The sequence below is a fragment of the Petaurus breviceps genome, unplaced genomic scaffold, assembly GCF_028583685.1.
Source record: "Petaurus breviceps papuanus isolate PSGF00001 unplaced genomic scaffold, PetGlider_PUasm1.0 187, whole genome shotgun sequence".
NCBI classification, from domain to species: domain Eukaryota; kingdom Metazoa; phylum Chordata; class Mammalia; order Diprotodontia; family Petauridae; genus Petaurus; species Petaurus breviceps.
The window spans coordinates 23,481,917-23,508,839 of record NW_027185799.1 but is presented as its reverse complement, the minus strand read 5'-3'; the positions used below and the strand labels follow the sequence as shown (position 1 = coordinate 23,508,839).

Here is a 26,923-nt window from a genome sequence, read left to right as displayed (position 1 = left end):
TATATGTATGTACATGTATACATAGACAGGGAACAGGATGATTTGAATATGAAGGGATTATATTTAAAAAATAAAATTAAGAGGTGAGAGGAATTTATTGTGAGAAGGAGAAAGGGAGAGATAGATTAGGGTAAACTATCTCATACAAAAGAGGCAAGAAAAAACTGTTAGGATGGTGGGAAAGAACAGAAAGGTGAAAGGGAATGAGTCAAACTTACTGTCATTGAATTTGGCTTAAGGAGGGAATAACATACATACTCCATTGGGTATTTTATCCTACAGGATAGTAGGTGGGAAGGGTATAAGAGTGGGGATGATAGAAGGGAGGGCAGATTGGGGGAGGCAGTAGTTAGAAGCAAACACTTTTGAAAAGGGACAGGGTCAAAGGAGAAAATAGAATAAATGGGGGGTGGTACAGTTAGTCTTTTCATAATATATCTACTATGGAAATGCTTTGTATAACTACACATGTACAACCTATATTGAATTGCTTGTCTTCCCAGTGGTGATGGGTGAGGTGTGAAGAAGGGAAAGAATCTGGAAATCAAAGTTTTAAAAACAAATGTGAAAAATTGTTTTTTACATACAACTGGGAAATAAGATGTACAGGCAATGGAGTATAGAAATCCATCTTGCCCTACAAGAAAGTAAGGGGGATAGTATGGGGAGGACATAAGAGAGAACAGATTGGGGAAAATGGGATTCAGTATACTTGTTATGTTGGGGTATGGGTAGGGGAGAGATGGGGAGAAAATTTGTAACTCAAAATCTTGTGAAAGTGAATGTTGAAAACTAAAAATAAAAAAATTGATTTTTAAAAAATTCCTTTTCTTACATAATGAAAATATCTTATACTTTTCAGATTCCCTTCATGTAGGATTTTTTTTTTTAGGAAGCAACTTCCCTCTGCCCTCTGCAACCTCTTTCCCCTTCACAATTTATACTGCAGGCCAATCTGCCCATCTCCGCATCTCAAAGGCCCACAGCTGCTTTCTCCAACTTTAAGCTGGCTGCCCTCTGAGTTTCTACAGTCTTCCCTACCTGCCATTTGCCAGTGATGCAACTGCAAAACCTGACAAGAAGAAAATTGTTGCCAGGTTAAAGGAGAAAATAAACTGACTGTTGCTTTGTAAAACTAATCTTCCCCAATTTGGAAAGCAAACTTGAGGGGCAAGAATCCTCCTGAGGCATCCTTGGCCATCACTTAGAGTTACTAGTGATCTGATAACCAAGTTTAAGAAGGTAGGCCTAATGTGGTGGCTAAAATTCTGGACTTGGAGTGAGAAAGATCTAAACTCTTCAGATGCTTTCTAGCTGTGTGACCCTGGAAGAGTCATTTTACCCTTCCCAGACTCAGTTTCCTCACCTGTAAAGTGAGTATAACAACAATAGCTACCTCACAGAGTTGTTATGAGTCTCAAGATATATAATTCACTGTGTAAATCTTATCGAGCAGCTAGGTGGTGCAGTGCATAGAGCACCAGGCCTGGAGATCTGAGTTTAGATCTGGCCTCAGACATTTACTAGCTATGGGACCATGGGCAAGTCACTTAACCCCTATTTTCCTCTGTCCCTCATCTGTAAAATAGAGACACACTGGAGAAGGAAATGGCAAACCATTCCAGTGTCTTTGCCAAGAAAACACCATGGCATCATGTAGAGTCAGATAATCTTGAATAATGAACTTTAGAGAACTATATAAAAGTTAGCTTCTACTTGTAGTACAAACAGCAGAGTTTAGTAGATAGAGCGCTAGTTTGGAGTAATGAAGAACTGCGTTCAAATCTTGCCTCTGACAGTTGCTGGCTATTTGGCCCCTAAGCAAATCGCTTGACCTCTAAACATCCCAGGCAACTTCCTAGATTTAGCTACCAATTCCTATATAGAAAAGTTAGGATCTGTATTTGAGGGAGGAAGTTTCCACGCTGGTGGTAAGAGTTTCCCACATTGAGGAAATTACTGACCCTCTGAGGATATGAGTATGTGCATTGTCAATTACACTTAATCCCTTTTAAGAATATTGGAAGCAGCATAACATAGCGAACACTGGATTTGGATTCAGAGGACCTAGGTTCAAATCCTGTCTCTGCCACATACTAACAATGTGACTTGACTAATAACAATAGCAACAACAGTACATAAAAGCTAACACTTATATTGCACTTGAAGCTTTGCCAAGAGCTGTACATTGTATCTCATTTGATCTTCACAACAATCCTTTAAGGCAAGTGCTATTTTTAATCCTCATTTCACAAATGATGAAACTGAGGCTGAGAGAGAATAACAGACTGGCTAGTTAATGTCTGAGGCAGGATTTGAACTCGGATCTTCTTGAAGTCATTTAAATTCTGCAGACCTCAGTTTTCTGATTTGTAAAATGAAGGGATTGGACTAGATGACTTCTAAAGTCCCTTCCAACCCCAAATCTAGGATCCTTGAAGTATATGTTTCCCAATGTGCACAAAGAGAAATGGTATGATCCAATCTCGTCCTCTTTCACAGGTTGAATTTAACCTCTTACTGTCCTAGAACTCCACTCAACAACTCCAACGTAAGTACTGAATGTTTTTCTCTCTTTAGAGCAGCACTCCTGTCATTTTCTCTTACTAAAATAGGTAGTAAATGGGAGGGAGAGGAAGGGAGAAAAAGAAGCACTTAGTAAATGCCTACTATGTGCCAGGTACTGGGTCAAATGCTTTATTAACAACTCTGGGAGTTGGTGCTATTATTATCTCCATTTTACAGTTGAGGAAACCAAGGCATACAGAGGTTAAGAGACTTGTTGAGGGTCCTCTGGCTATTAAGTGTCCGAGGAAATGGGAATGTTGGCTTAAGGAAAGCAGAATTTTTAAGGGAGTGCTGCTACAATGCTGTTTGGACTGGTTTTCTTTTCTCCCCCCTCCAACATCTGATCTGAACTGCTGATTGATTTTTAGTTGTGAGCTCATTAAAATCAAGATCTCAACTGTTATTTCAGGTTTCTGAGGAAGAAGGCAGGGTTGTGGTCAGACACATCAAGTTCTGCCATCACTCACAGCCCAGGAAGTTGAGCATTTTGGCACCCCTGGGTTCCTCCTCTTCTCTCTACCTCACTTGATCACTGGGTTGCTTGGCTCCATCAAAGGCTGCTGGAGAATAAAGGAGATAGCAAATGCCCACAGAAATGGAGAAAGATGGTTTACCACAAAGAAAATAATGGTCAAAATGTATTGTTCATATGGATTATTGATTATATACTTAGAAGGTCCTTTCCCTATACATATGCTTCCATAATGGGGGAAAGCCATGTCTTTTGGAATTGAATAAGAAATTCAAAGAATTTGCCCAAGAGAATCCTATAAAATGGGAATCCAAAACCCTCTTAGTGATTTGAAACTTGGTGTTGGATTTAGAGCTGTAAGGGACCTTCAACAATGTCATCTAATTCAACATCCCAGTACTTGTATCCTTTTCTGGCAACATTTATCTTAAGAATGTGATCATGAAAATGCATAATTAAATTCTAGCGTGGGGTAGAATTCATTGTTGTAGATTCAGAAGTAGGATCAGAGAACCTAGAACTAGAAAGGTTCTTAGGGATAATCTATTCCATCCCCCCCCTTTTTATAGATGAGGAAACTAGAGCTTAAAGGAGTGATACATTTTGTGCACATTTTTACAAGCTTCTCGAGAATTAAGTATATTCTCTTTGACTTAGGCCTTTACCCAGAATCTTTCTGGGAAGAATGAGAATCTAGCTTGTTTTAGCTCTTCTCAGGATATTAGACCCTCCTCTGGTAAATAACTCAAGGCATGTAAAAGTGGATATCTTTTTTAGGACAATGGTGAACATAATAGAGACTAGAACCCTAACTGCTTTAATAAATTAATAGAAACTCTATCTCACCTCTAGGTGTCATCACCTATCATTCCCCAGAATCATTCCATCTAAGTTCCCTCAAAACTCATGATACTAATTGGAAGAATCTAAGAGACATTCCAATAGGGTGGGTTCCATGTTTGCTATAACCTGTTTAAGTATAATAGGGCAGTTAGGTGGTGTAGTGGATAGAGTGCCAGGCCTGAAGTCAGGAAGGCTCATCTTCCTGGGTTCAAATCTGATGTCAGTCATTTACTACCTGTGTGATTCTGGGCAAGTCACTTAACCTTGTTCACCTCAGTTTAGTCATCTGTAAAATGATTTGGAGGAGGAAATGTATCTTTTAGTACCATGTTTCCCCGATAATAAGACACTGTCATTATTTTTTTTTGGAAAGAAAAACACCAGAGGGCTTATTTTCAGGGGAGGGCTTATGTTGTCCTGCCTCAGCTCTCCTCCACGGCACTGCTCTCAATGGCGCCAGCAAGCAAATCACTGGGGAAGAACAGGATGACGCGCTCACTGCTGCAGCTCTGATTGGATGCAGCTCAGAGCGCGGCGTGCATTTCACGGGGGTGGGGGGGACGGTGCATACAGAGGGTACCGTAATGTAGCGTGTAGCGCAGGGGATCACCTTCACCACAGTAGCAATATCAATAGGGCTTATTTTCGGGGTTGGGCTTATTTTAGAGGAATCTTACACGGTAAGGGGAGGGCTTATTTTCGGGATGGTCTTATTATCAGGGAAACCCGGTATCTTTGTCAAGAAAACCCCAAATGGGATGTAAAGGTTATGGGATTTAAAGATCTTCCATGCCCCATTGGACTTGCTGATGTAGCAGGAAGGGGCGGAGCAAGAGGAAGCAGAAGCCAAGCTAGAGTTCCTGCAATGGCTAGTAGTGGCAGCGACGGTGGCAGCAGCAGCAGAGGCAGTGGCAGCATGGACCCCTTTTTGAGTCAGCCAGAATTTCTGCTAAGGACTCCTGCTGAGGACTGCCAGGGGCCGGAGCTGCTGGGAGCACACTTCCTGGATGCTGGGTGTTTGCTGTGAATGGGGAGAGGAGGACCTTTCCCTGAGGTAGACTGTTCTGTTTTAAAGGCTTGAGAATGTGGGTGCTTTCTACTTTATCTGCCTGTGCCAATTTCATAACTACTCTGATGGCTTTGACTTTCTGGTTTTGGGACTCAGTCTTTTGGTATTTTAATAAATGTTCCAGCTTATTCCCCCATATAGCAAGCCCGATATATTTTGTGATGGATAATTATATCAGCATATCTGTAATTTCCATAGGCATTGTGAATATTGCATTGCTGATACATGGGGTCATGAAGAGTTGGACTTAACTGAAATGACTGAACAATAACTATAAATCAGGTGCTTTTATCATAACTCCCAGTGTGGGAATGCCCTTCATTCACCATTGCTGTTGCCACCACCTTTAGTTGGTCCTGTTCTGCAGCCACCATCTTTGATAGGATTTTGTAGCTCCAAGGCCTCTTTCAGGTATATCTAGCCACTTAATTTCAACCACAAATCTCTCTTCTCCATCTCCCCCCACCTCCACCCCATGCATAGATATTTCATAGCTTTTCTCATTGCCCCTATGTCCTAGAGATCTTCTTGCATGTAGCTTGCCATCTTTTTTTTCCTGCCACAAACCCATGCTAAATGCTTCTAGTTCACATCATTTGGGGCAATGAAGTCTTTTCCCTCTGCTGCAGGGCTACCACAGCACACTGTTCTCTTCTCTAGGGATGGGGAAAGGAGGAGGGGTTGTTGCTAATTGCATATATTACTCAAGAGGTAGAAAGTAGTGGGGCTGGGGTTTGAACCCCAGTTCTTGTACTCCAAATAGGACCTCACTTCAAAGTTTGGGCAATCTCAAATTAACCCCTCATGCAAAACATTATCCAGTGAAGGCATTTCCAAATGAATTGTCCAACAACTAGGGCACAAGCTGTGATGGTAATTAAAGATTTTCCCTGCCTCTTAAGAAGCCCAAGGGAATTTGAAGACCTTACCTGCTTTGAAGATACACCCTGCACCCTAATAGACTGAATATAATCACATGGAGCCTGTTGTGGGAGGAGTTAGATGAAGGGAGGAGCAGAGTTCACAGGAAACTGGGAGTCAGAGCAATTAGAGATAGAGGGAACAGAGGACACACCCAAGGGAGACAGGCTTGTGAGTAAATGTTAGTTTGTAGGAAAGTTAAAGGATGGTGTGGCTCTCTGTGGTGTTATGGCTTATTAACTTCTATGTTGCTATAATGAATTAGATTTTCTGGTTTGGGGATTCAATTTTCTGGTATTTGAATAAATGTTTTGCTTCTGTTTTCTGTGTGGAAAGTCTGTTATATTTTACCATTGAACACTACGTCAGCATATTTACAGTTACCATCAGAGCTGTGAACATCGCATTGGCTCTGCACAAGCCTAGTAAATAAGAAGTTGACCAGTATGGCATAAGATGAAGAGCACTGATTTTGGGGTCAAAAGAAATAACTTCAATTGTTTACCCTGATACTAAACTGCTCCTAGTCTCCCAGGTTGCAACCTAGGTGATGCCCTACTCACCACTATAGCTCACTCCCCCACCCCCAACCAATCTGCTGCTAAGATCTTCGATTTCACACTTGCAATATCTCTCAAATATATCCCTTTCTCTCCTCTCATACTGCCACTTCTCTGGTGCAGACTATCATCTTCATGCACTTGGGACTGTTGCAATAGCTTGTTGGTGCATCTGCCTGCCACAAGGCTCTCCCCCCTCCAGTCTTTCGCTTTGCTGATAAAGTGCAGAGTTCAGCTTATGTCAACCTCCTGCCCCCTCCCCCAACACATACACACTTGTTAAGCTCCAGTGGCTCCCAACATCTCCATGATCAAATACAAAGCCCTCTTATTTGGTTTTCAAAGCCCTTTATAACATAGTCTCCCCTATGTTAACACTTTCCAGTGTTCCCTAACATATACTCTTTATTCAGGGACACATATGGCTTTACTGTCTTATAAGTAAAACAGTCCATCTCTCTTGACTCTGGGCATTTCTCTGACTCTCTATATCCCATGCCTAGAATGCTTTCCCTCCTCAGCTCTCTTACTGGCTTCCCTGGCTTTTTTTAAGTCCCAAGTACATTAATGTCTTCTATAGAAAGCCTTTGGGAATCTCTCTTAATTCTTGAGCCTTCCCTCTTGTGATTATTTCCTATTTTTCCTGTAGCTTGTCTGTACATAATTGTTTGCCTGTTGTCTCTCCCATTGGACTACTAGTTCCCTGAGGACAGGGACTGTCATTTGCCTCTTTTTGTATCCCCAGCACCTAGTCCAGTGTCTGGCACACAATAGGTGCTTAAAAAATGCTTATTGATCGACTGACATTGGGTAAATTATATCATAGCTCTGGGGTTCCACTTCCTTTTCTAAAAAATGAGGTGACTAGACTCTATATTTCCACATCTCCATCCTAGGCATGGAGCCTTTTGAACCTCCAAGTCTTTTAACTTGAATAACAGGTACAAAATGCTTGCATTCCCACAGGCCTGTTTATTGCATTCATATCTATTAGGTAATATATATTTGAGGCCTCTGGGGGAAATAATGACAACTTACCCTTGGCAAACATTCTTCTTTTCAAAATGTTTGTAATATATCATTTCATCCCCATTGCAAATGTGTGAGGAAAACCAGAATGGATATAATTTTCTCCAATGTATGGGCAAACTAGTACACAACGTCCTGCTTGGGGTCACCCAAGTGGTTAACTGCAGGTTCTGGAAGATAGCCTAGAGCTCTCTTCTACTTCCCTATATATCAGAAGTCATTAAATCAAGCATAGGGATGTGGACAAAGGGCCTCCAAGAAATTAGGCTGAGCCTATTGGAAGCCAAGCTCAAAAAAATTTAAGCAATTTCATGGAAATCATGACCCATGAGTATCATAATCCTTTAAGCTTTCAGATTTAACAATGGTACTGCTTTATATTTTATATAAGATATCTTATTTATATTAAATAATACAAAAGGTAATGATTCATCAAGGATCTATGATTTTATTGGGGAGGGAATTTTCCTCTACTCTTACAAATCCCAAGCTCTTTTTAAGTCTTAAAGGACTGCTTAAAAGGAAAGCTTATTATTAGAGATATAGAGTCTCCCGTGGGGTTAAGAAATCCTGGGTTCAGATCCCATGTCTGATACGTACTTACTATGAACATTTGGACAAAGTATTCAACCTTTCAATGTCCCAGGTGAGTCTCTAAGAATTTTTGTTCCAGAGAAGGGACCAGTGATGTGCACTGGCAGAGGAATTCCACTCAATGGAAGCACCCTATACCAGTGAAATTAACGTTCTGGTTTCATATAAATATACAAAATGTATAATACCATGATAGTATAGTTATTACAAAATGTATCCTGGTCACAATGACCAAGAGGCAACATAGTATAGGGATTAGAGATCTGACCCATGAAACCAGGGAGACAGGTTTACATTCTCCTTTTGACACATACTGACTTTATGGACATGGTCAAGTCACTGAAACTCTGAACCTTAGGCATTTCTCTAAGAAGTAAGAAGCTGACATGACAGTAGCAACATGGTCTAAGACAAAGAGGATTTGGAGTCAGCAGAGTTGGTTTCATTTGTTCACCTTACTTATCATCAATGGGCAAATTATATCATCTTATTGCAGAAAAGGTGCCAGTTGGTAGTTAACCTCACCTGGGAGTTTCTTATATCAATTAAAGTCTAGTACCTTTCTCTACAATGATATTAGTATCCCTGTGGGCAGCTAGGTGGTACAGTGAATAGAACACCGGCCCTAGAGTCAGGAAGATCTGAGTTCAAATCTGGCCTCAGACACTTAACAGTTACTAGCTGTGTGACCTTGGGCAAGTCACTTAACCCCAATTGCCCTGCCTTCCCCCACTCCAAAAAAATAAAATAAAATAAAATATAATAACCCTGAAAAGGACTTCATGACCATTCTGTTCATAGATAAAATTATCACAGACAAATACAAGCTGGAAAAAAACCCTAAAACAAAAGGTACACTATAGATATGACTTCTTAGCATAGAAGTATGGTCAAATTCATCATATGCTTTATATCGGTGAAACATAGCCCAGAGCTCAGAGAGAGTCAGGGTTCAATAAATATTTGTTGATGCTGAATATGATAAAGTATAGCAGGGAGAGGGAGGCATAAAAATTCAATATCTATAAGAAATAAAATACAATCATCAAAACTTATTACTATCAATAATTGAAAACATAAACCCACCCAATGACCAGTTGACCAAAATCTACTCCACAAACGTTGTAATGGAACACATCATTGTACCAGGGAAATGGTCCTAGTTCCATATGATTATATGATAGATTTAAAACCGGTAGGGACCTTAGTGGTCATGGAGTTCAAATCCATCTCATTTTACAGATGAGAAAACTGACAGATCTGACAGGTAGTACCAAGTTGTAAGGGTCTGTACTATAGCCCATGGATGGACCTGTTCCTTTGCATACAAGGACCTACCTAGACAAGATCAGAGAAGGTCATCACTCACATTTTGAAGTTTGGATGATATTTACATGTGGATGGCACACAGTAAGTCATGAAATTTACCTGCATGGAGAACTTGGCATCTGCTTGAATGGAGGGAATATTCATATCAAAGGATTTGAGGCATCCAGCATAGTATAGCAGAAAGAGTACTGAATTTGGAATCATGTGACTAGTTCAAAATCTAGCTCTGGGACATAAAATTAATATGATCTTAGTAAAGGTAACTTATGCCCTTTGGTACTTAGTTTCTTCCTCTGTAAAATGAGGAATTGGACTAAATGATTCCTTCTAGCTCTAAATCTATGTTCCTGTTGCATTATTTTTAAAACAGGCTGAATAATAGTGGTGAAAATGGACATTCTTATTGTATCATCATTACATTAATATTTGCTCTTGGTTTTAGATAGATACTATTTTTTAAAAGGCTCCATTTATTCCTAGGCTTTCGAGTGTTTTGAATAGGAATGGATGTTGTAGTAGTTTTTTGTGTGGCTTTTTCTGTATCCATTGAGATAATCATATGATTTTTGTTGGTTTCATTATTTATGTAGTCAATTATGCCAATAGCTTTCCTAATATTGAACCAGCATTCCTGATATAAATTCCACTGGTCAGAGTATATGACTTGATTTTTGTTGGTTTTGTTGTTGATATGGTCTTTTTTTATTTTATTTTTTTTTTTGAAGAAGCCAATGTTTATTTTCCATCAGCATTTTTCCAACAGTATTAGAGAGAATCTGGGGTAAAACTTGAGATCACTCTGTGGTAGTTGCTACCCACTCAGAGTCCTGAGCAGTAGGTTCCTCAGTAGCAAGCAAAGCACTCCAATCTTCAGTAGGGAGCTGCTGAATGGGCACAGGTGGTATCTGTACTCCCTCAGACCAATCAGCCACCTCCAGGTGAGGAGCAGTGAATTCTAGGGTGGGTACAGTCCATTCACCCTGAAATTCCTCCTTTTTCACTGCCTTCTCAGCTGTGGCCTGCTCTTTCTTTTCAGTCTCCTCTGGATGCCTGTAGAAGTAAAGATCAGGTATAACCTCCCATGGTATTCATGGAAGATGGTACCATGCATATGCCAGCATCTACCACATCAGAACCACTGAGTGAGCTCCCTTGTTACATTGAATGGCGATGCCCACATAGTGAAGTGGGGATTCTGTGTTGCATAGTGCAATGGTTGGGAAGTTAACATACAATGCTTCAGTCAGAGGTTGGTGATCTGCCCAAGGATCAGTGAACATCAACAGGTGAGACTTTCTGAAAGCTGCCTGGATCTGGTTAATGAAGGTACACAGTGTGAAGCATCTAACAACAGATGTGATGCCAGGCACAGCAGCAAATTTCAAAACATTGTGGGTCAGTGTTCCTGGATGAGATGGCTCTAACATCAGCTAGATTTTCAGTGGCAACAATGGCATGAGGTGCCAGCAGAAGCTTTTCCAAAGTTCTCTTCAAATTAATGATATAGATGCCATCACTCTTTCTTTGTTTTATATTTTTTTTTCCTTTTGGATGGGGCAAAGCAAAGCAATTGGGGTTGTGACTTGCTTTTGGTCACACAGCTAGTAAGTGTGTCAAGTGTCTGAGGCTGGATTTGAACTCAAGTCCTCCTGAGTCCAGAGCCAGTGCTCTATTCACAGAGCCACCTAGCTGCCCCCATCACTCTTTCTTTTGTATATATACTGCTCCATCTGGAAGTCCAAATTGGTGCCACCCAAATGGGTTCCTGCTGCAAAGAATTTGAGGACATCTCCCTTCATCTGCAAGATATCTAGGGCTCCAGACATTGTGAACATTTCCCTTTAAAGTTAAAACAGAAACCTAGGACAATGCCATATAGAACCCTCTTCTGGACAGCATGGAAAGCATATGGTCTTTTTCAAGAATTTCATTCAATAATTGCTTGAACTGATCAGTAGCAAAGAATATCATATGTTTTAGGATCATAGCCTTTGAGCTGAGGGGTACCTCAGAAGTCTACAAGTCCAGTCCTCATATTTTGCCACTGAGGAAGCCAAGAGTTTATTAACTGCTGTGCCCAAGATACAAAATTTCAGGTGCAGGATCTGAACCCAATTTTTCCAACCTCAAATTCATAAAAACAGACACTGGGTTGCATTTCACCCCTGCAATTTGTCATAGTGCCTGGCACATTGCAGTGTTTGTTCAATTAAATGGAATTTTATTCTTCTTTCAAAAGGGTGGGTTGTTTTTAAATGTCCCCTTGGAGCCAGCTGGCCTATCAGCCTCCTTCCCTCTACTCAGTTTTATTTGCCTATACCTATTTTCTTGAAAACCCGAATATGAAACTGCCATGACAGCATCAGACAGCAGGTAGGGAAAACATAGGGAGGCCAAAAAGCAAAGATAGAGAAAGAAAGCAAAGTCCATGAGACCCAAAGCAGACAAGAGACAGAAACTGAGACCAGGGAAACTATTGAGGGGCTAGTTTCTATCTGACAAAATTAAAAGCAAAGTTGATCCAAGGCAGAAGGGAAGGCAGCTAACTTTTCTTTCATAATATCCCCCTTTTGGAATTTGGCTTCCAAATGGATACTAGTTAGAAATACCATGTCATCTTTCTACCATGCCAGTAGAGAAGCAGGAGTTAATTTAACTCAACAGTTGGCATGTCTATCCTTTAAAAAAAATAAAACTTAATTTACTTTTACTTAATTGCCTTGTTTCACCCTTGCTATATTTATTAATAATGAATATCTGTTCATTTTAAAATGGCATTGATCACCAATTTCTAGCACTGCTGAGGTCATTCAACATGACAAATATCAGGGGCTGGAATTTGGGAGCCATTGTGAAGCTATTCACATTTACAGCTAGATCAATTTATGAGGCAATGTATAGTACACCTGTAGTGAACCAGCTATTTACATGGTAGGGGAATGCAGCCCTATTTTCCACTGTGACTTGCCCAGGAGTATAACTTGATGAACTTTAAAAGCAAACACATTTCTCTGCCTTTCATTATTTCCTAGGCCCCCTGTCCCTTTCCCATCTGGGTCTACAACAAATGTGACCAAGACTAATTGATCTATTTCCAGTTTGCAGAAAATACCCCAATGGATGCAGAAAGCCACCTTTTTAACAATGTTAAATGGTAGAAAACTGGCGGAGTGAAGGACATTTACTGCTCCCTGCGAGTGAACGGTGTAAATGGTATTGATCTGCTATGAAGGGTTTACAGTAGAGAAACATTCAGCACATTATTTAAAGTGTAAATACCTATTTGATTTACTTTTGGACTTTATCCAAACATTTGTAACACAGTTTACTCCTTTGTTTGCTGTGTTTTTCCCCTACTCCATGTTTTGCCACAAGCAACACCAGGGTCTGCCCTACAGATGAGATTGTTCCCGTTTCATGATGAAAGGCTGAAATTTCAAGAAAAACAAAAGAAATGGAACAGCCAAAGGAGAGAGTAGGTAGATTTCCACTAACATTGGAAAGGATCCATGAAGACAGCCTCCATGCTTCAAAGCCAGCACCAACCCACCAAGAGACAAAGCCAAAGACTTTGGAAGGCAAAGTCTTCTAAATTGGCAACCTCCCTGTTTCTGATTATGCTCATCTGGAAACTCTTGAAGGGGCAGCCAGGGGATCACAAGCCTGGCAGGAATGTAAAAGATACTTTTATGGCCTTCATGAAAGATGCTAAAACATTCAAAAGAGAAAATTGGAAGTGGGGAGAAGCAGGGACAGGATAATCTTGGGTTGAGCTAGAACTAGAGATTTTGGCACTTGGGGAAAAGGTGGAATATGGTGGCTAGGAGGAAAAGGATACCTCAGGGAGAGAACTTGAGTCTTCTTTTCAGAAGTCCACCCATGGAGAAAGAAGCAGAATGGGGTTGAGCTAGGGAGCTAACCTGAAATACTAAGATACATCAGGATCCTACCTCCCATGATGTTACTAGTTGTTAGTGCTATTCTTCCCCTGCCCCCCCCAAAGATTACTTTGCATTTATTTTATATATGGTTTGCATATCTTTCCTCCCTCCTCCCCCCATCCCCCAAATAGCTTACAAGCCACTTGAGGGCAGGGGCTATTTCATTTTTTCTTTTGAATCCCCAGCATTTAGCATGGTATCTTAATTAATAAAGGACTACTGAGTGGAATTAAATTGGATTACTTCATATGTGAATTTCCTGCAAACCACTCATGGTCAGATGCAGTAATGCTGGAGACATTACTCTTATTACCCTACCCTACTTACAATTCTGATTGTAGAAGCTGGAACAGACAGAGGATGAAGGGGAACAAAAAAAGTGTGACATTATAAGGTTAGTATGTAATAGTGAAAAGAACCATGTATATAGAGTTGGAAAATCTAAATTGGCAAATCATCTCTTCTACTTACTAGCTATGTGTGACCTGGCCCATACTGGGTTCTCAGTCTCCACATCTATAAAAGGAATGGTTTAAACTAGATGTTTTCCTTAGATTCTCTTTCATCTCTAACAGAATTTTGAAGTCAAGATGATAACGAGCACTGTTTTCCTTTAGATCAAGTCAATGGAAAATGAAATAGAGCTTCAGACTCACATTCACATGTCATATTCCTTTGTTTTTCACAATAAGGGTAAATAGGAAGCCAAATTTTATTTATCTATGTGTGTGTGTTCAAATATTATATTAAATATAATACACAATATTATAATATTCTATTATTACATTGTATGGTATAATATCTTATATAATGTAAAACACATGAAATTCATATATGTGGATATACACATACATAGATATGTACATATGTGTGTACATACAAATATACATACACGCACACACACACATATATATATATAAATCTGCAGCTATGGGATACTTTAGGACAAAAATTATTTTGCCTCATCCTTATAGAATGACACATACTATAGTTTGGAAGATCACTCTTTGAAAAGAAAGTAGTTGGAATACATAATTCAATACATCATTGGGCCAGTGATCTCACAGAAGCAGGTGCTCCCTCCACTAGTGCAATAGTGAGCCATCCTTGACTTCTCTCGTCCTATATGATCCTTGTTTTTCCAAAGAGCCTCAATAGAATGAAGGCCTTCTTTTGGCCCTATTGACATTTTGTGAGTTTGAATACAATTTCAGGCTATCAATTTTTATTTTTACTCAGACTACATGACTAAATGAACTTTTCTAATCATGTGATTCTTCTAAGTTGTTTTTCAATCCCACATCAAAACTGGCAATATATAATCCCCCTACTGACATCTTCCATGTGACTTTCTTCTCTCTTTGGTCACCTGAAATTTTTCTTTTCTGAGATCATAGGATTATAGATTTAGAGCTAGAATCAACCTTAGAGGTCATCGAGTGGAAGGGCTTCATTTTATAAAAAAAGGAGGTTAAAAGGTCAAATGACTTGCCTAAGTCATGAATGTAGTAAATGACAGGACCAGAATTTGGAACCAAGACACCTTAACTCTAATTCCAACATTCATTCATCACATCATGGCATTCTAGGACTCTCAGCCATAGAGTATCAGAGGGAGAATACTAGTGCTACAAAAACATGTGTGTGTGTGTGTGTGTGTGTGTGTGTGAGAGACAGACAGACAGACAGACAGACAGACAGACTGGGAACATTGAAAGTGCTGAGGGGCTTTACAAATGTTATATAGCTCCCTTCTCCTCTTTCTATTCAGTTCCTTATCTAATTCAATGCTATCATGAAATGGTAGTAGTTCCAATTCCACAAGACTTTACAGTTTACAGAACACTTTCCCCATAACTAACTACACTGTGAGGTGTAGTTAAAAAACACTTTAAAAGTCACCTAGTCCAACATTCTGTCCCATGTACCATTCACTTAGACAATCTCTTAAGTGGATGTCTAGTCAGCTCCCATTTGAACATTCTTAGTTGATAGGCATCTCATCACTATGGACATACTCAGCTTCCCCTTATAAGCAAAGAACTCTGCTGAACTTTTTGGAAAGGACCAAATCTGCATGAGATTCCAGTGTAAACTGACAATAAAAGAGATGAATTAGCATAACTGGCTGTTTCCGTTATGAAGATTAAATAGCCTTTTACTGCAGATGTTTGCCAAGGCAAATGCTCCCCAGTGGAAAACTCTAAGCAGTTAAGATAGATTTGATGAGGGTTTTAATTGCTGTTATGCAACTGGTAATGGAAAGTTTTTATTAAATGTCATGCAAGAGCCAATCAATACTTTAAAAGAGAAAATCTTCTTTCTTGCGTCCACCTCAGGCTTCTGAGCAGGGGTTTATCAGCCAAAGCAGTATCAACAGTAGCTAATATTTACCCAGGGCCCAGTATGCACATCTCTCTATCAGAAATATTATGGGGATTTGTAGAGGATAGAATAGATTCAGTCCTTGCCCCAGGCGACCTGACAACATAAAGGTAAACAGACTGTAAAGGTACTGTAGAGTTAAAGAATACAAAAAAAAATGAAATGTAGATAGATGGGTATAGGTATGTTCCATTGTTATAAAGCCTATCACAGAATTATTGGAATTCATAGAGTCATAAAGGATATCAGAAGTTATTTAGTATGACTTCCTCATTTATCAATACAGATACTGAGGAACAAAGAAACAAAGAAATTTGCCCCAAGTCCCCTGGGGAGTAAATGGCAAAGTCAGCATTTGAAACAAGGTCTTCTGACTCTAAAAGCACCTCTTTCTGAAGAAGAAAATGACAATTTATAATATTAGTAAAGCATCTAGAGCTTTAGAGGCACTGTGTAAATATTCATTCCCTTCTATTTCTTTTCCGTATTTACATGTAAAAAAGGATTTACAGAATGACTCATCATGAAAGTCTTTTAAATAATGATCACACAGAATGTATTCAAATTATTTTTCCTTTACAAAAATTGAATTTTTGTACTTTTTGGACACTATAACATAAAGTGAGGTATTCCTGGGAACAGCTAGATGAATCAGTGGATAGTGTGCTGGGCCTAGAGTTAGAAAGACCTGAGTTCAAATTTGGCCTCATGTACTTACTAACTAGCTGTGTGACCCTGGACAAGTCATTTAACATCTGTTTACCTTGATCCAGTGGAGAAGGAAATGGCAAACCTCTCTCCTATCTTTGCCAAGAAACCCCCCAGACAGTATGGTCCATAGGGTCATGAAGAAATGGAAACAACTAAACAACAAGAGGTATTCCTATATTTTGTTCATCTTTTAAATTATCAATTATATATGTATATGAACAATAAAATTAAATTTCCCTCAAAAAATGGATGCTTTAAACATTAGAGTAGAAATTTACTCAGCTAACTACATCTGTACTCAGTTCCCTCCAAAGCCATTGGAGGGAACTAATCTGGCCATTTTTCTCTAGTCCCAATCTTGATGCAAACTACACTAGTTAACTAGTTCAACATTATACTACTTTCTACTCTTGGATTACTATTGCTACTTATTCTTGCCAAACTTCAATCCTGGATGATTCTCACTGTCTACCTCTCAGTGCTGGAGGAAGCAATGCAACCATACTAAATGGGTCTGCTACAATTTTGTTATTTAATCTCAAGTAGGCTTTCAGTGAAGCAAGGCAGTATTTTAACTCTTCCCTAACTAATTCCCTGCACAGGCTCCCAAAGTGGGTGATACCACCCCCTGGGGAACACTGAAATGATCAGGAGGGGGTGGTGGTAGTAGCCTTGGGTGCAATTGAAGTGAGTTGAATAAAAATAAGGCGGGGGGTGGGGGGGAGTGGAAGAATAAGGAAAGAAAAGAAGAAAATTTTGAAAAACCATTCACACCTGTTTCATCTGTTGTATAACAGAGTTAAAGTCATAGTGATCACATTATTTTCCAAGTAAACACACAAAATGCAAGCTATAACCAATCAGTGGTCAAATCCACCAACAGGTCTTAACAAATGAATATTGGCAGGTAAGCTTGTCACGCTGCATTGTAAGGAAGTCCAGCATGCATCAGCAGGAATATGTGCATATAATGATTTGTTTACAATACTATACAATTACATGACCCAATACTGTGTCATCAAAATTTCAATGCAGGAAAAAACCCTATAAATTTACAATAAATTATTAAACTTGAGATGTGTCATTTTAAAAAATTACATTTTTAAATAACACAATTAAAAAAAAACTGCTAAAGGATTAAAGAAAGTAGATTTTCAGGGAGCCCTGAGTAATGTTTCTTTTAAAAAGGGGATGGTAGGCTAGATAAACTGGGAAACCACTGCTATAGGGCATTCCCCAAAACAATGATACTAAACGTTATCTTCTATCCAAGTCTCCCATATCATCCTTTCTTTCACTTTCTCAGCAGAGGATTTCTCCTCATAAAATTAGACACCTCATAGTTACCCAAGAAAATAGAGGCCATTTTCCATAAATTCCCTCTTCTCCCATCCTCTATATCACAAAACTCCTGAACTTCATTTCTCATTCTCTCCACCTTTATTCTGCTCTGATGAAGAGATGTCTTTTTTTTTCAGTCAATCCTTCAATCCCATCTCCTTCCTTCTCTGCTGAGAGTAAGAGACAGCTCCCTCAATCATCCCACTCTTTGTAAATTCCATTCTCTATTTAATAATTCATTTCCTGATGCCTACAAATTCTTTTAAAAAATTTTTAAGTCTCTCACTTGAACATCTTCTCAAACTATCATCCTATCTCTCTACTGCCTTTCACAGTCAAATTCCTAGAAAAAAAAAACTGCCTACACTTAGTACTTCCTCTTTTCACTCACATTATGTGTGACCCTAGACAAGTCACTTAACCTCTTGATTGAGTGGAGAAGGAAATGGCAAACCACTTTAGTATCTTTGCCAAGAAAACCCCATAGACAACAGTATGGTCCATGGGGTCAGAAGGAGATGGACTTGACTAACTGAACAACAATAAGAGGTATTCCTATGTTTTGTTCATATTTTTAATTTTCAATTATATATGTGTATGAACATTAAAATTAAATTTTCCTTAAAATGGATGCTAATTTTCTAACTTCATCACCACACTAAAATCTCTCTCCAAAATTACTCATAATCCTTTAATTATCAAATCCACTGGATTTTTTTTCATCCTTTTTGACTTCCCTGCAGCCTTTAATACTGCTGAGTGATGAAATTGTTTCTCATCCTTTGTTTTTGAAGAGAACCTATGACATTAGGGGGTAATGTCTTGACTTGAGCACGAATTGATTTAAGTGAGGCAGAGTTGCACAAAGTCATCGACCTCACTCTTTCTTTCAGAGTCACTGAAATCCAGTGGCAAGACAAAAATCAGGATAACTGGTGATGATCTAGGATGAAGTGGATGACCTTGGCTTCTTCAACATCTGACCAAGCTCTAAGCACTCCACAGTGCCTGCTTCAGCCACCTTTGTGGCCATTGGGACAAATTGTTCTCATATGCCCATTTTGCTTGAGGGAAGTTTTCACATACTTGGGGCTGACATCCTCCTAACTCACTGATGGGTTTGAAGACTGTTGGTTACTAAGTTAGGAACATTATTTACTAAGAATTCCCCATTCATTTATCCTCCCCTCACCACACATGGGTTGGGAGATATACATTTAAATATATATGTATATGTGCATATACAAATATAAACATACATATGTATGTGTGATATATATGTATATGTGTACACACACACAAAGACACATACACACACAATTTGCCTTGAGAAGCTTTCCTTGGGATTTCATTGGTTCAGGAAGCTAACATTCAAGCTTTTCTTCCTTTTCCTCAGTTTCCTGGTTACCTCTGGCTGCACTGATATGGCTTCTTGGTCACTTAAAGTGACAGAAAAATCTCTACCAATATGGAATCTGGGTCTTCAGACTTGGCAGACACCACAAGACCTCAAGGGTCACTATACCTTACCCAGCTGACCAAATATAGAAGAGCAGCATATCTACTCAGGCTCTGTTTCATTATCCTTGTTAAATACTCCTCCTATGCTGTGACTACATAAATTCAGTGGAAATCAAAATAGTTGGAGCAAAGGTTAGTGGTTAGGTTAAAAGATTAGCTTTTGAAGGGAGGATAGAACATCTTCAGACAGGGGTAAAGAGTTGTTAGGAAGACTACTAGACAAAGAAACTGTTGGACAAGTCAATCCATTTCCCATACTAGCTAGACCTCAAGTTTCCTCATTTTAAAGTGAGGAGTGCATGAGCTGTTTCCTCCCACTCACTACTGCCCTTTCCCTAGATATCACTTTCTTTATATTTTATGTTTAATTTTCTATGTAAATTTGGTCCTCAAAATTTTTTAATAACTGTTAAAATTTGTCTTTACATGTAATTGGAAAAAAAAACTACTATTAAAAATTTTTCTGTGTGATGTCCCTTCCAATAGGAGACATCCCTCACCCATCCCCTAGCCCTTTTCATCTGTTGTTGTTTTTGTATTGCCAGTGTCTAATACAGTGCATGGCACACAGCAGATGTTCATTGTATTAAATTTTGAAAGTGGTGAGTGACCTTTTTTGTGTCCTGGACACTTCTGGCAATTTGGTGAAACCTACTGACCCCATCTGGGAATGTTTTCAAATGCAATAAATAAATTATCTACAATTACAAGAAAAATCAACCATATTAAAAGACAGTTATAAAAAAAGTGTTTTTTTTTAATTTATGAGCCCCAAGTTAAGTACATATAATGTGATTGTGTGACTTTTATAGAACATTTACACATGTAATCAATTCTATGGCCCTCTAGGATATAAGCCTGAGTCCTTTGTAAGTATCAAATTCACAGAAGAATACAAGCAAACCTATCCCCTAGAACTGGTAAATTAAGTCCCCAAATGAAGGGCCAGAGGATAAGGAATTAAGTGGACCACCCCTGGGACTTCTGCTATTCTCTTGTTCCATTGCTGAAATGATGCTGGCGGGTACAGACAAATTACTGAAAATTATCTGAGATTAGATTTTTTAAAGAGAAGGAGCCAAAAGCATGAAAAATAGGTTTTTCTTTTGAAATTACTTAATTTCTGTAGTGTTATAATAATCATGCTTTGCTTGATGGGTGGATGGCCTGCTGTATTAAGTATGTTTGTTTCTCATCTGCTCTTTAGACTCACAATGGCTCTTCAGATAATGTTAGCAACATAATTATCATTACACAGATGTTCCTTGGTCAGATACTATTCATCTGTCTGGCTCCTGAACATCTGATCTTTGCAGCAGTTGAAATGAGAAGACTCATTTTTGCTTCTGCTTTTTTGACTGGGTATCCTTTCCTTGTATTTACTGAGATACTATGAATGTTTTCTGTACACAAGTTTATGTGTCTTCAGAGGGAGTTGTGGGGGTGGGAGTTTACAACATTAGAAGGCCCATGGAGAGTTATACTTATATAGGAATAGAGGAGAAAAGTAAATAGGATTGACCAAGGTGGAGAGAGTATGGACAAATCTGGTTTTTTCTCCTCTCTCTTGACACTGAGACCTTGGACAAATAACATAACCTCTCAGTGCTTCTAGGAACTGCTTAGAGCTGCTAAGTCATAGGCACAATTGCAATCTGTAATAGTAAGGGTTGCTGCCACTCATTTAATCAACCATCGTCCATTTATGAAGGCCTTACTATATGCTGACCACTGCACCAGATCCTGGGGATACAAATTCAGAAACAAAACTATTCTTGCCCATTCTTTTGGGGAGAAACCACATGTATATCATTCTCATCAGAGTCAATGTTTGTTTATTGCTATAAATTTGCATGGCATGCAATGGCATGGAAATATGTTTAATATGCTTGTACATGTATAGCCTCTATCAGATTGCATACTGTCTTGGGGAGGGGGGAAAGGGGAGAGAGGGGGAATTATTTAGAACTTAAAATATGATAAAAGTGAATCTTGAAAACTAAAAATTAATTAGTAGAAAAATAAAATTTTCATAGCACTTGACAAATTTCATCACAACAACCTCCGTAGCCCAGTACTATTCTTATCACTATTTTACAGATGAGGAAACTGAGGCTGAGAAATTTAAGTGATTTGATCAGGATCACACAGCTAGTAAGTGTCTGAGGTAGGATTTCAACTAGGGTATCCCTGATTCCTGAGTCAGTCCACTGGGCCACCTGGCAGCCTCATATAGCACATATACCTGTGGAAAGCATGTAGAAGGTAATGAGGGATAGAGAGAAGCACTAGGACTGAAAGGGTTAAAAAGGGCTGCACATCCAATGTAGCCATTAAGTTGTTCTTTAGGGGAAATCAGAAATTCTGAAAGGTGGAAATAAGGATGGAGAACATTCCGGGGAAGAGGGATGGCCTGTGCAAAAGAGCAGGCATTTTGTTTATGAGAAACAACAAAGACAATTGGGCACTTTCCACATTGGGAGGTTCTTTTGCTAACCAAAGGAAAGATCCTTCCTATAGTTGCACACACACACACACACACACACACACACACACACACACACACACACACATACACAATCACTCACTCACTCACTTGACAGGAATGACAGATCTAGTCCTTCTGGTGAACTACATGGTCTAGGTCTTTGCTAAAGGGCATGCGGGATGTGGTACTCCTCATTGATCCCTGTGGCTTGAGTCTTTGCCAAAGGTGATTGGTAAATGAACCAGGAAAAATTCCCCTTTCCAAATCCACAGGTAAAAAGAAGAATTAGAAGGCTATTCTATAAGTGATTTCTACTTTGTACAAGAAGTCAAGCTTTATAAGGGAGACTCTCAATTTGAGCCATACCTAAGTATTATTTGAAAAAATTTCCCTGGAACTCAAGGCTAGGTGCAGTGAACCAGAGAATAAGAGAAAAAGCTTCTTTCCATGGGGTCAGGCTGCCTGAACCCCATTTGCCTGAGCACAGAGCTAGTGCTCCTTATTGGAACAGACACCCTGCTAGTACAGGCTACAAATATGTGTATCATATATACACTTGTGCTTATGTAATTTTTACAAATGAAGTATGTATAAAATACATTCACATTTATATATACATAAACCCAGGAAAATGTGTACATATAAGTCATATATACACACACACACATCCATAATACATTCATAAGTGTTCCTTGACATGGGGTGGGATAAGGGGGGAGATTACTACCAGGAGACCCTGACCACCTATTTCTCATTCCCTTATGGCCATCCTACCTCATCTTCTACAATCTCCATTCCATGACCTACTCCAAAATTATAAGCCTATTTTAAAGCTCTTCCATTTTTGAGAACCATTTCAGTCAGGTATCCTGTTTTTCATAGATATGACCTCTTTGGAAATATAGGTTAGATACAATGCTACAGAAATCACCATCCTTTTCACATTATAATAATTTGCTGATAGGAGCAGGGATGACCTTACTTAGAGACAGAGAAAAGCAATCAAACATGCAAAGTAATTTGAAAGGTTCTGAAAAATACGTTCCCCCTTTCCTCACCTTACACCAAAATACAGAATTTGCCTTTGGTACTTCCTTCCTTTGGGTGAAAGTTCCAGTTTTACCTATTAGACATTTTGCCCTGGGTGTTTCTTCCTGGATATCAGTTGGACCTTGCAAACTCAATATGTCTAAAATTGGATTCATTCTCTTCCTGTTAAAATATCTGTGTTCTGAAAATGATTGGTGTTTATTAATCCAATTATAACTAATTCATTCAGTAAACATTTATTGATGAGATAGACATATTCGAATAAAAATGCGGAACAGCATAAAACAGAGACAGGAATAAGGTAAGGGTAAGCTCCTGAATAGGTAAGCAGAAAAAAATAAAGCAACATCCATCCATTCACTCATCCATCCATGGATTAGATTCATTCACTCAGTAAATATTTATTGAGCACCTAGTATTTACAAGCAGGTGTATGCTGGTAAATGTTTAACAATCAACTCTCGGTGCCCACCCTCCCAAGAAATCTACACAGGACAGACTGCTTAATCTTCATTGTTAACATTTTCTCCATCACTTTTATAAATCTATTCAATCAACAAAACAACAAACTAAACCCTGATTTGAGACATTTGCCAATTTCTGAGGTATAAATTCTCACAATGAAAATTTAACCATTGACTCATTGACGTTGATTCTAGCATGCCACAGAAGACACTGGAGATGGGGATGGGAGCAGTGGACAAAGATGAATAAGACATGATTCATGCCCACAAGGAACTTAAAATCTAGACAGAACTAGAGCAAATTGAATTGTACATTTTTTGAGGGATTTTTTGTCTTCTTGTTCTCTGCCAAAGGGACAGTTCTGTGTAAACAAATGGCACCAGTGTTACAGGATAAAAGTGCTCTCTTTTGAATAGTGCTGAAGTAATTGAGAAATTTGGCAAGACCATTCCCAAATGACAGCCTCGCTGAGAACAGATTTCAAAAGATGGTAGTATAACATGGTGGAGGGTACAGATAAGAAAAGATAAAGTGAGAAGGTACAGATAAAGAGAGGACAGGAGTGGGGTGGAGAGCTTTTTCTTTCTCTTGGTCCTTCCTCCTCCTTTTCCCCCCAAACATCTGTCAGTCTTCTTTCCTTCTCTCTCTGTGCTCTCTTCCTTGGTGGCCTTATTCACCACCATGACCTCAGGTATGGTATCTGTGCAAATTGTTCCCACATCTAGCCTTCTCCACCTAGATGGGTCATCCCTCTCAAATCAGCAAACATTTATTAAGTTCTTGCTATGGGCTAGGCACTGTGCTAAGCATTGGGGATACTAATATAAGCTGAAAGATAGATAGTGCCTGCCCTCATGCAGCATACATTTTAGTGGAGAAAGGCAATACATAAAAGGAAGTTGAAACAGGGATGAGGTTGGGTGTGGGAAGAAAGTCCTATAAAGAGTCAGGCATTCAACCTGGAAAGGAATGAAAACATGGATGGCCTGGGCCTCTCCCTGAAAATGGAGGACTGATGGGGAGCCAGACAATAAGACAGACAATTAGAGGGATTTTTTTTTTTGCCTTTTGGAGGGCAATTGGGGTTAAGTAACTTGCCCAAGGTTACATGGCTAATTTTTGTGTGTGTGGGTGGGTGTTAAGTGTCTGAGGCTGGAACTGAACTTGGGTCCTCCTGACTCTAGCACTGGCGCTTTACTCACTGAGCCACCTAGCCACCTGGATTATTATTTTTTAATTGTATCCTCTGCACTTAACACAGTGCCTAATATATAATAATCAATTTATAAACGCTTTTGAGAAAATCAGCCCATGACTGAATATGATCACTGCATCCTCCCTCTTCCTCAGCCCTCACACTCTATCAGCAGGTACAATAGATACAGAGGTAATTAGATGACTATAAGGAGCTCTGGACCTGAAGTCAGGAAGACCCAAGTTCAAATCTAGCCTTAGAAACTAGATACATAACCTTGGACCAATCACTTAACCTCTCTTTGCCTCAATTTCCTTATATGTACAATGGGGATAATAAAAAGCATCTACCTCTCAGAGTTGTCATGAGGATCAAATGAGATAATAATTGTAAAGACCTGGTACATGGTAACACTATATAAATATTGGCCATTATAATATCATTATGTAGAGGCAGCTAGGTGGAACAATGGATAGAGTGCCAGGGCTAGAGTCAGGAAGACTCCTCTTCCTGAGTTCAAATCTGACCTGGGACACTTAATAGCTGTGTGACCCTGAACAAGTCATCTAAATTGGGTTGCCTCAGTTTCCTCATCTGTAAAATGAGCTAGAAAAAGGAAACTCCAGTATGTTTGCCAAGAAACCCCAAATGGGGTAACAAAGAGTTAGATATGACTAAAATCTTAATTTAAAAGTTAAGTAACTTAACTTATATATATATATGTATACATACATATATACACATATATACATATATATGCGTATATATGTATAACTTAAAAGTGTCATAAGTTACAATTATCATTTTTCCATATAGGCATGTAAATAGTTCAACTTTCCTTACAATTTCTTTTCCCTGTTTACCTTCTTATGCTTCTTGTATTCGAATGTCAAATTTTCTATTCAACTCTGTTTTTTTTTTTCATCAAGAATGCTTGAAAGTCCTCTATTTCATTGAATGACCATATTTTCCCCTCAGTTAAATACTCAGTTTTTCTGGGTAGGTAATTTCTTGGTTTTAATTCTAGATACTTTGACCTCCAGAATATCATATTCTAAGCCCTTTGATCCCTTAATGTAGAAGTTGCTAGATCCTGTGTTATCCTGATGGTGCTTCCACAATATTCAAAATGTTTCTTCTTGGTTGCTTGTAATATATTCTCCTTGATCTAGGAACTCTGGAACCTGACTATAATATTCCTAGGAGTTTTCTTTTTGGGATCTTTTCCAAGAAGTGATTGGTGAATTCTTTCAATTTCTATTTTGCCCTCTGGTTCTAAAACATCAGGGCAATTTTCCTTGAGAACTTCTTGAAGGATGATTTCTAGATTCTTTTTTTTGATGATGGCTTTCAGGTAGTCCAATAATTTTAAAATTATCTCTCCTGGATCTATTTTCCAGTTCAGTGGTTTTCCAATGACATATTTAACATTGTCTTCTATTTTTTTTATTTGTTTGGATCTATTTATTAGCATCTTGATTACTCATAAAGTCATTAGCTTCCATTTGCTCCAGTCTAATTTTGAAGGAATTATTCTCTTCAGTGAGCTTTTGAAATTCTTTTTCTATTTGGCAAATTCAGCTTTTTAAGGCATTCTTCTCCAAATTTGGCTTTTTGGGCCTCTTTTGCCATTTGAGTTAATCTATTTTTAAGGTGTTATTTTCTTCAGTCAGGTTGTTGCTTGCTTTTCATGATTTTCTTGCGTTATTCCTATTTTTCTTCCCAATTTTTCCTCTACTTCTCTTACTTGATTTTTCAAAATCCTTCTTAAGCTCCTCTATGGCCTGTAAGCAGCTTATTCTTTTGTTGGAAGCTTTTGGTGAAGGAGTTCTGATTTTGTTGTCTTCCTCCCATTCCATGCTTTGATCCTTTTTGTCCCCAAAAAAGGAATCTAAAGTTAGACTGCTGTGCTTGCTTTGCTTCCTTTGCTTGCTCGTGTTGCCACTCAATTACTTGACTTTTGAGCTCTTTGCCACAGTGGAACTCTGCTTCCAGCAGGGAGTGTTTTGTCTGAAATCACTGGGGTTTTCACAGCTACTGTAAGCTATTAGGAGGGCACCATCTCTGCAGCCCCCACCAGCTCTGGTGGTCACACATCTCAGGACCACCATCTAGATCACCCTCTGAATGGTCTCTTGGCCCGCCTACGATCTCAAGGCCAGGAACTCTGAAACAGCAATGTGGAGGCTGCTGCATGGCTGCCGCGTCTCCATCGCTTCTTGATCTGGGGGCATAGACCAGACCGTGCCTCCATCCCGCCCAGTTCCAACAGAGTTCTACACTGACCTTTTACTTTTTTGGGCATTTATTGGTTGATATTTCCAGAAACCACCACAGCTGCTGGTGATCCACTCTCCTGAAGTCTGCTCTAGCCTGTATATTAATCTTCTAAAAAACATCTTGTTTTGATTATGTCTTTTCCCTGCTCCAAAACCTTTAAA

At 39.0% G+C, this 26,923-nt stretch overlaps 1 pseudogene; it reads right to left on the bottom strand.

The window, feature by feature from the left end:
- Positions 1-10,179: 10,179 nt before the first annotated feature.
- On the bottom strand, positions 10,180-26,695 carry LOC138163064 (small ribosomal subunit protein uS2-like; annotated as a pseudogene).
- Between the last annotated feature and the right edge of the window lie 228 nt (positions 26,696-26,923).